Source organism: Lycium barbarum, chromosome 11 (assembly GCF_019175385.1).
Source record: "Lycium barbarum isolate Lr01 chromosome 11, ASM1917538v2, whole genome shotgun sequence".
NCBI lineage: Eukaryota > Viridiplantae > Streptophyta > Magnoliopsida > Solanales > Solanaceae > Lycium > Lycium barbarum.
The window spans coordinates 39,732,775-39,744,364 of record NC_083347.1 but is presented as its reverse complement, the minus strand read 5'-3'; the positions used below and the strand labels follow the sequence as shown (position 1 = coordinate 39,744,364).

General features: G+C 36.1%; 2 long non-coding RNA genes across 3 annotated transcripts; one reads left to right on the top strand and one right to left on the bottom strand.

Moving 5' to 3' along the window:
- Nucleotides 1–628: 628 nt before the first annotated feature.
- Nucleotides 629–8,289, bottom strand: LOC132617251 (uncharacterized). Of its 2 annotated transcripts, XR_009573698.1 has the most exons (4): nt 8,029–8,289; nt 2,015–2,065; nt 1,743–1,802; nt 629–969 (listed from the first exon to the last, which is right to left on the bottom strand). It is a non-coding gene; the product is annotated as an uncharacterized LOC132617251 (long non-coding RNA). The 2 variants fall into 2 exon arrangements; XR_009573697.1 differs by lacking the exons at nt 1,743–1,802; nt 2,015–2,065.
- Nucleotides 6,317–11,019, top strand: LOC132617250 (uncharacterized). Its single transcript, XR_009573696.1, has 2 exons — nt 6,317–7,097; nt 7,174–11,019. It is a non-coding gene; the product is annotated as an uncharacterized LOC132617250 (long non-coding RNA).
- Nucleotides 11,020–11,590: the final 571 nt, after the last annotated feature.

Sequence of the window (11,590 nt, the reverse complement as noted above, 5' to 3'; positions counted from 1 at the left end):
TAAGAAGAGTAAGAATTCAGTAACAACAATGCGGATGTGATATTTTGAATACATCAAAGAAATGTGTAAGATGGTTTGGGGCAAAACTACAGAGATATAATTAGTACTGAGGGCAAAGGCCATAGTTGGGCCCCGATACCATTGAAAGGTACGAGGGAAGAATGTAAGGGAAAGCATAAAGACTAGTGAAACGACGCTAAGGTATTTTCCGGGCTGATTTGAGCACCTACACATACTCGTGTAAAGATTGCAATAGGATGCGTGATAGGAGAACTAAGAGCAAATTTGAGTAACGAGGCAATAGAAGAGTTTGAGTCAAAAATAGAGAAACGACACAAGATAATATGCCTAAAGTATTTCCAGTTAGGGTAAAGGAAATTACAAAATGATTTAACCGAGACAATCAGAACAAGCGGGTTACTGGTTACTGGATGACAATAGAGTTATAATATGAGGGGTGTCACGACCCAGCCCCGTGAGCCGCGACTGGTGTCCTATTTGGACACCCCAAGCAGACTTACATACCAAATCGTCATATTATAGCTTAACTCAGAATTCATATTCATCATTTTAAACAGAACTGAAAACGAATATTATCTTAAGCGGTCGCGCGTACAAAAATATCATATCAGAGCCAAAAGGGGCGGCGGAATACACATCGCCGAATATATGCACATATACAAATATACGGGCCGTTTTGGCCGCTATAACAGACGGGACCGCATTAAGACACAAATCATAACCAAAGCGAACACACACATGACCCATGACCCACATATATGACTACAGGCCTCTACACATCATAACGGAACATATGGCGGGACAGGGCCCCGCCGTACCCCAAATAGTCAAATATACAGAAGCATATGCATGACAAAAGATATATACCAAATATGGGCTCCGAATCAAAGGAGCACTCTGTAGTAGCAGAATGTGTGGCCTACACTGGCGGATCTCGAACCTCTGTACCTGCGGGCATGAAACGCAGCCCCCGAAGAAAGGGGGTCAGTACGAAAGATGTACTGAGTATGTAAAGCATAGAGTACAAAAATTCAAACCATAACTGAAGTGAAAGGTACAGAGAGAAAATACCGAATCAGTATACCAAAATTTTTACTAAAAACATATGTACGTAATGCAAAACAGAACAAATCATACATAAGGCTCAGGAACGTGGTCGCCACTCCGACACTGGCGCCACGACACATCATACTCCAGAAAGTTTCGAATCTCCGTACAATCCCCGAACATATCGAATCATCATACATATCATATCATCAAACATAACATATTCCATATCACATCATAACGCCGTATGCAAACGGTACCCGGCCCTATGGCGAGGTCTCGGGAACCGTAACACATCATACTGCCGAATATGTCATAGTACGCACGATCACAAACCGGCCCGGGATCCGGCGAACGATATCATAATAACATGCACGAGCGGAGTAGTGAGAAACTAAATGCAATTTATATATAAAAACATTTGTGAAGACTTGATATAATCGTATGACAACAAGTTAGCTAAACTAGTTTGAATAATTGATCAATATTGGGTCTGTCTCACAAAAGTACTTTTGAAATCGTATTTGTAGTTCAAAGTGTATATCAGCATGTAATGGAGCAATTAAAACATTATTCCTAGGTAGCTAAAATCATAAGCAAAAGTCCTTTTTGATATCATACAAAAATAAGTCAAATAGGACAAACGAAGGAGATTTCGGAGTTAGTGGGCCCACCTCGGGTCAAGTCGAGGAAGCGTACGTGATTTACAAACATTAGACCCTATGGAGTCATCCCTGAAAGTTTCAAGGCGATTCAATTACGTTTGTGAAGGTTACAGATGTTTGAACATTTCTTTCCAACAAAATACAAAGGTTCTAATTCAATTTCACTTAATGAAATAGTACTAAAAGTAAACTCGGATTTCCATGAACAGAATATTCCCCGAGGCTCAAATCCAAACCTAGTACACCTAGGACATGCCAAAAGAAGGAAAGGTAGGGAATACCTTATTTGCGTTTTACGCTCGTTCGAACTCAAATCCCGTTTCCTCCAAAATCTACAATTGGTCATAATTACCAAATGTAAATTTCAAGCTTTTAGGAATTCAATCTTAAATCCATATTTGTCTACAGAAATTTCGGCAGCATTTCCCCTATAAATTCAACATCCCCGAGAATTAACTCGGTCATAATATCAACAACAACACCCACAACGATGCCAACAACATCAACAATCACAATAAAACACATTCTAACATAAACATTCTTCCTTTCTACATAATGTGACAACTTCCATTCCAATTTCATACTTTCAAGCCAATATCAACGTTTTCATATTCATTTACTAATCCAAGATTATTCAAACATATTTCAATAGCATTTCAAACAATATTCAAGGATTCAAACAATCCCGCCAACATCATATTCCATCCGAAACTTCTACAAATGCCACGAAACTACCAAGTCGCATTGTCTTCTTCCAAATTCAATAACAACAACAATAATTCACATTTTAGAATTTTACTTCCATAATTACATAAAAACTATACTAAAGTCACATAATCCCCTATAACGACTTATAACCAATTTCAATGCCGACTCGAACCATTAAACCTTTATTCACATCATAAATGTCACAACGACACAACTAACAAGCTAAATAAAATTTAATTCCTCTCCCCTTCACTACTACACCACACGGCCATGCACACACTTACACACCCACACGGCCATGCACACACACATATCACAATTTCATGATTTCCATGCAATTCTAATCATTATAACACATATACTTCCTCCATAACATAAAAGGATAAAATTCTTACCTTTTTCTTCAAATTTTCTCTTGCCACAAACGTAGTCCTCTCGCTTAACTAATTGTACCACGTTGTAGAGGGTCTTGAACTTAACAAGAATTCAAGAAGGAAGAGATTTTTGGATCAAAGTTGAAGGACTTGGAATTTTTTTTTTTGTTGTTGTTGTGGGTTCGGCCGAATGGCCTTCAACTCTTGCTCTCTCCTTTGTTTTATTTTTCTTGAAGTTTCTTGAAGAAATAATGAATGGCCCTTATTTATTTATCACATGGAATTAATTTTCCATGGGCTTGGGCTAGCCATGGCCGGCCACCCCCACATGGATTGGGCCTCATTTTTCTCTTATCATTATTTGATTTTTCTAGCCCAATTAATTGTGGGCCCTATTTGGTAATTCCCGAAACTAATTTCTAAAATTCTAATTTTTCCCTTGGCCTTCCTCCGTATTTCCGCATCAATATTTTTCATGAATATCACACATATGTCAAATAAAATAAAAACATAGCCTTATTTCCTACAAGTCAAGATTATTCCAAATTTTCCAAATGCGCAAAAATGCGGGATATAACAAGGGGACCCTAGCGTTATTTGATAGCCAATCCTAAAGATAGAGATCAAGAAGTAAAAGCAAGTGATAGTTAAAGACCTTTAAAAGAAAGTCAGAAAGTGACACATGATGCTGAGGATTTCAGAATACGGACTGTAACAGCGGAGTAAAGCAAGGATATTGGAATACAAAAATGTTACCCTCTGGGAAATTTCGTTTTACACGTAGAACCTGCGAAGGGTCTACAGGTTACCAGAGGCATGCAATACCCCAAGGATATTAAAGTCTAATGAATCGATGGAGGACGTCTGCGCGTTATAAAGATCTTATTTAAAGATTGAGAGGTAAGATGAAGGAAACGATATCTTAAGGGAGTAACTATAGAAAAATAAGGAGTCAAGTTAGGACTAAGCGCACAAGCGAGGGAGTAAGATTTCAGCTGAAGAGCCCGCAATACAATTGACAACCGACTGCGAAGTAAAGAGGAGAGTAAAGACAATGACGTGGAATAATTACCTTGAGAAGCAACAGAAGGAGGAAATATTACGGGAATGACTATGTAGAGACCTGGAATGCGCTATAATGAATTAAAGCGAATCGACCAATGGAAGAGGTATATGAAAGGCATAATTAACTAAGAGAACACTTAAGAAAGTATTGGGAGTTCAGGACCAGTTTAACATTCGAGGACAAATGTTCTAAAGGGGGGAAGGATGTTATACCCCGTATTTTTATACGTCGAGTTATTCGCAAGAGAATCGACTCAAGTTAAAGACGGGATCATTTTCGGGTACGAAATAGGAACTTTTAATTTTCAATTTTAATTAGAACATAAATTGTTTATAAATTTTATTTAGTGTAGAAATATTATTGGAGATTAGGAACTAATTAATTATGATTAGATTATTAAGTAGGGATTAGTGATTAATTAAAATTAATTAATTTAATTACCATTTGTGGGCCCCACCTAAAAATTAAAAAAAAACAATTCAACAAAATATTTTGGTGAGTCATTAGAGGGGGAGGACGTGTCAATATATGGAGGACCATATATAAGCAAGTGGCTAGTGAACAATTCATTATTTGATTTCATTTTCAAGAAAATCAAGTTAGGAAAAATTTACAAAACCTCCATGGCTGCTCTCGGCTAGCCATGGTGTTGAAGAAAAATTTGTATTTTTGAATATTTTGATCAAGTTTCAAGTGAATTACAAGTTCAAGGAGGTGATAGCAACATTGAATATTGAATTAAGGGAGAAGAAATTGTGAAATTGGAGCAATTGAGTGTAGAAATTCCTCCGAGAAAATTTAGGTAAGATTTTCTTATTTTGTGGTGTAATTTTATTAATAGTGTTGTAATGGAAGGATTAAAATTGGATTGGATGAAATTGGAAGTAAGAAATTTCATGAAATCGTTGTTATACGAAATTGTGGGTTGAAAAGGATTAAAAAGGGTTATTGGATTGTTAGAGTTGTTTATGGGATGAATTGTAAGGATTCTATATGAATATTGCTATTGCTGTCATTGTTGGTATTTCTGTGATAACAGGAGGATAATTGGAATTCGGGTTAGGCGAATATATAGGGGAAATGCTGCCCGATTTCCGTTAAGTTCTTGACTAATGAAAAAAAAACACCTAATAGAGAAAGCATAAGTTAAAGAATGAGTTCCATAAGCGATGGGCTACAGGTTTACGAACTAGGAAGTATAGTTACTAATGATAGCGTTACTTTTGTATTAAACAGGCTAAAGGGGCGACGAAGCGAACGAGATTACGATTAATCGTTAACAGGTATGTAAAGCTGTCCCTTCTTTCTTTTGGCATGTCTTAGACATAAGTGACGAATGATATGAGCTTTGGGGTAATTCCATTCATAAGTTTCGAGTGTGATTCATGATTCCTATTCACTTCTTGATGTTAGAACTCTTAAAATGATTGAGCTTCCCTCTCAAGTTTTCTATCGTTGGATAGTAGTCGATATATATAAGCTCCTCTTCTTAGAAAACTCTACGATAACTCATGTCCTTGACTTCTATAAGCTATTTCATATTATATTGATACATGTCTATGATTCCTAAGGCTCTTTGATATGATTTATAATGACATTCGAGGGATACTTGATATGATTGTCGCTATTGATACTCAGGTGTTAATCCCTTTTTCTTATTCTGTTTGAGTCTTGATAATGTTTTAAATTGCATATGGTTGCTCACTACTCTGCTAGTGTATGCCTCAATATGTCTTTCACCGAGTCCCGGGTCGGGTATGTTATAGTACACAGTCTCACTTCATTGTTCACCGAATCCCTCACTAGAGGGCCGGAATATGATGGAGTTATGTTGTGTTATGTTGTGTTATGGCGTTATGATGTGTTTATGGAGTTATGTTGTGTTATGGCGTTATGATGTGTTTATGGAGTTATGCTGTGTTATGGCGCCAAGGATGGAGTGGCGACCATGTTCACCGAGTCCCATAATGGGCCGGGTATGATATATGATATTGACATGCATGATTTATGTTTCAAAAGGGAAAGTGTTTTGATATTCTGAACATTGTACCTGTCTTCTGTACTCCCTATTTCGGTTATGATTCTTTTACTGTATTTCATGCTTTATATACTCAGTACATATTCCGTACTGACCCCCTTTCTTCGGGGGGCTGCATTTCATGCCCGCAGGTACAAACGCTCGATTCGGTGATCCCCCAGCTTAGGATTTCCATCCAGCTGTCTTGGAGAGCTCCGTTGTTCGGGAGCCTAGATTTTGGTACAAACCTTCTGATGTATACATATATATATATATATATATATATATATATATATATATATATATATATATATATATATATATATATATATATATATATATATATATATATATATGTGTGTGTGTGTGTGTGTGTGTGTGTTTGTCCAGGGGTACGACGGGGCCCTGTCCCGTCATATTTCACTATTGATACTCTTAGAGGTCTGTAGACATGTGTGTGGGTTGTATATAGAGAATGATCAGCTGTGTCTATATAGTTGTTGTGGATGCTTCTGTTTGTTGTAGCAGCCTTGCCAGCTTGCATATGTTATCGATACATAGTGGCAGCCTTGTCGGCTTGCGTAGTATATTGACATGTAGTGGCAGCCTTGTCGGCTTGCGTATTATGATGATATATAGTGGCAACCTCGTCGGCTTGCGTATTTATTACGTTATGATTGATTGGGAACCTTTGGGTCTATGTCGATTCCCATGTTGTCTATAGTGTCAGTCTGATTATGTCTAACAGGTACATACAGTTGTCCAGCTCGGGCACTAGTCATGGCCCACGGGGCTAGGTCGTGACAGTTTTCAACTCAACAAATAAGGGGGTTATACTCGCTTAAAGTGAGGCCTTGTGAAAACTCACTTGAAAATATGCTCCGTAGAGTAGTTTCCAAGTTTACTTTGTCCTACGACTCTCCTTATGCCTTGATTAGATTTCAAAACCCTTTCTATACTCACCACTTGATTCCATTGTGCCCCCATCTTATGAGTCGCACCTTAGCCTGAAAGTACAGGGTGTTACATGATTGTACTGGGTATATCATTCACATGCTTCCTTGGGGACAAATAGATTAGATCACTATCACCGATGACGACTATGATCAGGGGATGGTACAAGAGGTTTGTGGTTACGCTGATCGGACAGATTTGCCATCGGTGACAATTCCCATATCCCGATCCATAAGGACGCAACCGTAAGCCTCTTTAACCATATAATCCATCTATCCCTTCTTTATTATATTTTAACATAATCTCATTTTATGAAAGCAGCCTTCACAGTTACATTCGTTGGCAGTTTCTATATTCCCCACTAGGTAGGAGCAATCTTGTGCGCTTCTACTAAAAGGACTTCAAAGTCCATAACTGTCACCACCTGATAGAAGGCTAAGAACCACGGTGATCTTCTGATCTTTCTGAATTTTCACAACTTATTTCTTTTTGTAGTCCATTGATGATATATAGTTCCTCGGGTATTTTCATGAGAAAGGCGAAGGTCAAACATTCTACTTAGTTTCATGCCGCCGCCCAAATCATCCGAAACTTGGCGACCATAGTCTTAGCTAAACTTGAGAGAGGGAGTTCTCAGTAAAAAAATTCTTCCCTCTCTGGCTCCACCAAAATAAAGAGAGATTTGAAGACAGAAGGGTCCGAGGAGAAGGGGATCAATTCCCGGTTACTTCATCGTTGTTGAGTAGGTGAGCTCTAAAAGAATTCAACACATAAGGTGGTAGTTGGGAAGATGACGAAGTAGAGAAAAAAAGGAGAAGAGTGAGAAGGAAAATAAGAAAAAAGAAGAAGAAGAAGCAGCCTGACCGGCAGGGGAGCTTTAATCAAACCGTAGGTAGTCCGCAAGACTTTGGTCGTTTCCACGGAGCATGGCGATGATGGGGTCCGGTTCTTGATGAGGAGTCTTGTAGTTTCTATTCTCGGACTCGGCTTTGGGTATCGGATTCGGGTATGGATCTAGATGTCGGATTGAGCATGATCTAAATTTTAGGATTCGTGGTACAAATCCAGGTATGGATACACAGGTACGGAAATTTGGCTAGAAATAATTCAAAATTCTAAGAGTATAGCTACAAAAATATGCCTAGATTATGAGAGATATTCTGTGGAAGTACTTACATGTAGTTTGTAGAGGGCATGTGATTCAATCTTCTCTTCCGACAATTAGGGTGCTAGACTGCGTTCTCCGAGATAGACAATATTTCATTAAGTCTCCTACAATTTACACAACAAAGTAGCAAACTAAATATAAAAAAACATATTAAAGTATAACAAAGATAATTACTAATATAATTTGACATAAAGCATAAGAACACTTATCTTTTATTCAAGAGTTGCACAACTCTTGATCTTACTCCACATCTTTGCCTCATCAGTAATCAAGATACAAAATATAACTTTATAAAGTAAATGAGAGTAAAATAAGCCAACTTAAACAAAGTAAAATTTGAAATTGTATAAGTCTAAGACATCAATAAAAAGACATGTTCAAAAAGACTTATACATAGAATCAAGTCACGTTCAAAAAGACTTATACACACTTCACGTCATTTTCAAAAAGAGATAAACAAATAGTCCAGTTATATTCAAATTAACTTTCTTCTTCAATATCTACAACTTCCTCCAAATCTTCAAATTCTTCTCCAAAGACCACCGCTTCTAATTGAGGTTCATCTGTCGATAGCTCAAGTAAACCATTGGAAGTCTCATCAATATCAAAATAATCCCCACCGAGAAGAACATGAAAATGAATAGAAATGTTAGAACTTTTCAAAGGGACAAAGTTTATCATACAATAAATTATTTAAGAAATTGTACACATACCCAAATTCCAATACTTGCTCAGACCACTTATATATTTTTCTTTCTTGTGAGAGAGAAATTAAATGTATATTATAATGTACAAATATAAAATTTTGCTCTTGAAGTTGCTAATTTATTTCTCTTAATATTGTGAATCATAGAATAAGTGCTTCAATTTATTTCACAACAAAAGGAAGAAGCCGGTAGTGAAAGCAATTTGAAAGCCAAATTTTAAAAAGTGCAGCTGAAATGCCATGATTCGCCAAACAAGAAAGAGGTTTCTCATACATCGTAGCCTGAATACACGAGGCTCACCAAAATAATTACTATCACTAGAAAATGCTTCATATTCCAAAGAAACTTGTTCATTTCATTTGATTTAAAATATCTTTAAGCATTTTACAATATTCAAAGAAATCTCACTATCTTCGTTCGGCGCTTGCCTCCGAATTCCATTTTCACCTTTGAGCCATGTTTCATGATAGTACTTTGAAATCAAAGAATGTGTCATACAATGCATTGAGGTATTACTTTTGTTCCACCTAGCCATAAGAACTTATTGGATTGTATCAAAGATTCCGATTGACCAGTGAGGAGATCCTCTCCTCATGCTCAAAAATAATTTTCTTCACTTTCTCGATCATTGAGACCCATATGACATAAATAAGGTGCAACTTTCGACAATCAAGATCGGCAAATTCTAAGCATGGATACAATTAATATTCATAAATCTTAAAAAGAAGTCAATTTTGTCCCATCATTTATCATTCATAAGAGATTTAATTTCACGTGTTTTTCCTTCAATTCCCTTATCTCCCTTATAGTGCTTTCATTCGTCGTCCATCACCATATTCTCTAAAAAAAAAAAGACTTCACTTGTGAACATGAGTAGCCGTGATAATATGTGAAACAAACGTTCTTTCGGCAACTCTCAACAAACAAAGTCCGAATTTTTGTGAAAAATAGAATGGGAGATGTCATGATTCACCACGAAATTCTTCAAATTGCTCAATTGACTAATCAACTCTACTATCCATTTGTAATTTATATAGTGAGCTGATTTTTCCGGAGGTTGACACATGATTTTCATTGCTAGATTTAAACAGTGAACTACACACAGTTCAAAAAGATGAATGAAAAGATTGCTTTACGATACTACTGACAAGTTAATTTCATATTACTAGCAATATCAATTATAACTTGAACAACATTCTCTAAACCAACTTCTTCTATTACTTTAAGAAATAGATTAGCAACATATTCACTATCCTTCACAATTCCACTTGAATCAATGGAATTCAAAAACGTTGGTCCCCCGTTAGATGCCGCCATTATATTTATCAATGGTCGTCGCTTAACATCCAACCATCCATCGGAAAACGTTGATAATTCTTTCTTTTCCCCATGAATCTTTAATTGGATGCAATTTTCTACTAATGTGAGTCTTTTCTTAAGCTAAAAAGCTTGTTCTAAGCCTATTATACGTTGGAGAAATATAACCAGGTAAAACATTCTCTGCTAAAAATTGCGAATACTTTTTGAAATATGGAGACTTTTCAAGATTAAAGGATAAACTTGATGCGTCGAACATACAAGCTGTCAATTTGTCTGCAGTATTTCTTTGATGAATCTTGAAAGATTTTTCAATAGCTCCACCTTCTGCACTTTTTCTTTTGTTGTACTAAATCAGAACCTTCTGCAAGTGAAAGGTAATCTGGCTTTTTATTTTCTAGCATCTACTTGGATGGATGATTTTTTATCTTCAGTTTGGTCATGCTCTAATTTCAAAGCCGCACAGATATCACTGCTGATTTTTCTGCAAGCTTCAATCCCATGATTTAGAAGCTATAAGAGATGTTCTTTGGATTTATGATATGACCCAGTAATCCTTTTGTTGCAATAGTTGCATAATCAAATCCTATTCCCACCACCCTCAATAGCAAGTTGGATAAATTTAACATGATTTCATAGGGGTGTATCATCAAAATCTGCAGCCCTTTTTGTTTGTTTTGGAAGCCTTTTGCTTTTTCTTTTTCAGCCACAGATGAAGGAATTTTGAAATGGATGCAAATATTCTTATGAACCAGTGAAGAGTTTTGCTATCAGCAAAAAAGACTGGCAGAGAAGAAGGGAATCTAAGTCTTTGGAGGGAAACAATATTTTGGGTTATCTAGACAATGTAATGAGTATTATAGCGTTATGAGCTACCTAAGATGTTTGTTAGCTATTTGGACAAATTGACGGTGCATTTATACCTTTTGGAACTGACCATTGAATGAGATTAGATGTGTGCTACATTATTTCATTATTTTAATTTATAGAGATTAGACATTTATAAGTTCATATAAATAACTATATTACAAGTCTTTAGTATTCTTTAACAAAATTTAGTTGATTAATGTGATTTATTTGAAAGTTATATATCGTAATTATTAATTATGTAATGGTTAATGTATATTTCTTATTAACATTGTTAGTGTATAGAGATTATATTTTTCTCAGAATTGATGTTATTGTTGTTGTTGTTTTAGTTGTTGTCATCATCTTGTAAGAGGTTTGAAAAAGATTCTAATCTTAAATAAGGGGTGACGTGGTTCTGCAATGGTCCTCACTGATACATCCCCTCCTGAAGTAACAATTACCACCCTTCTTTAAGTGAAGTCTAGGGTGGTTCCAACTGCCTTTTCTATAATATGCTATCTTGATTTTTCTTTTACTTTCCCTTAAGCATTTTCAAATTATTTCAAATTGTTTGCTCACTTTTCACTAGATGTTGTTAAAAATTTGTTTTATCAGTTTTCTTCTTCCTTATAATCTTTAGTAGCAACTTTTTTCTCCTTTTCTTTTTCTTTCAAAGCTTACTTGTCCTCGGTTGTAA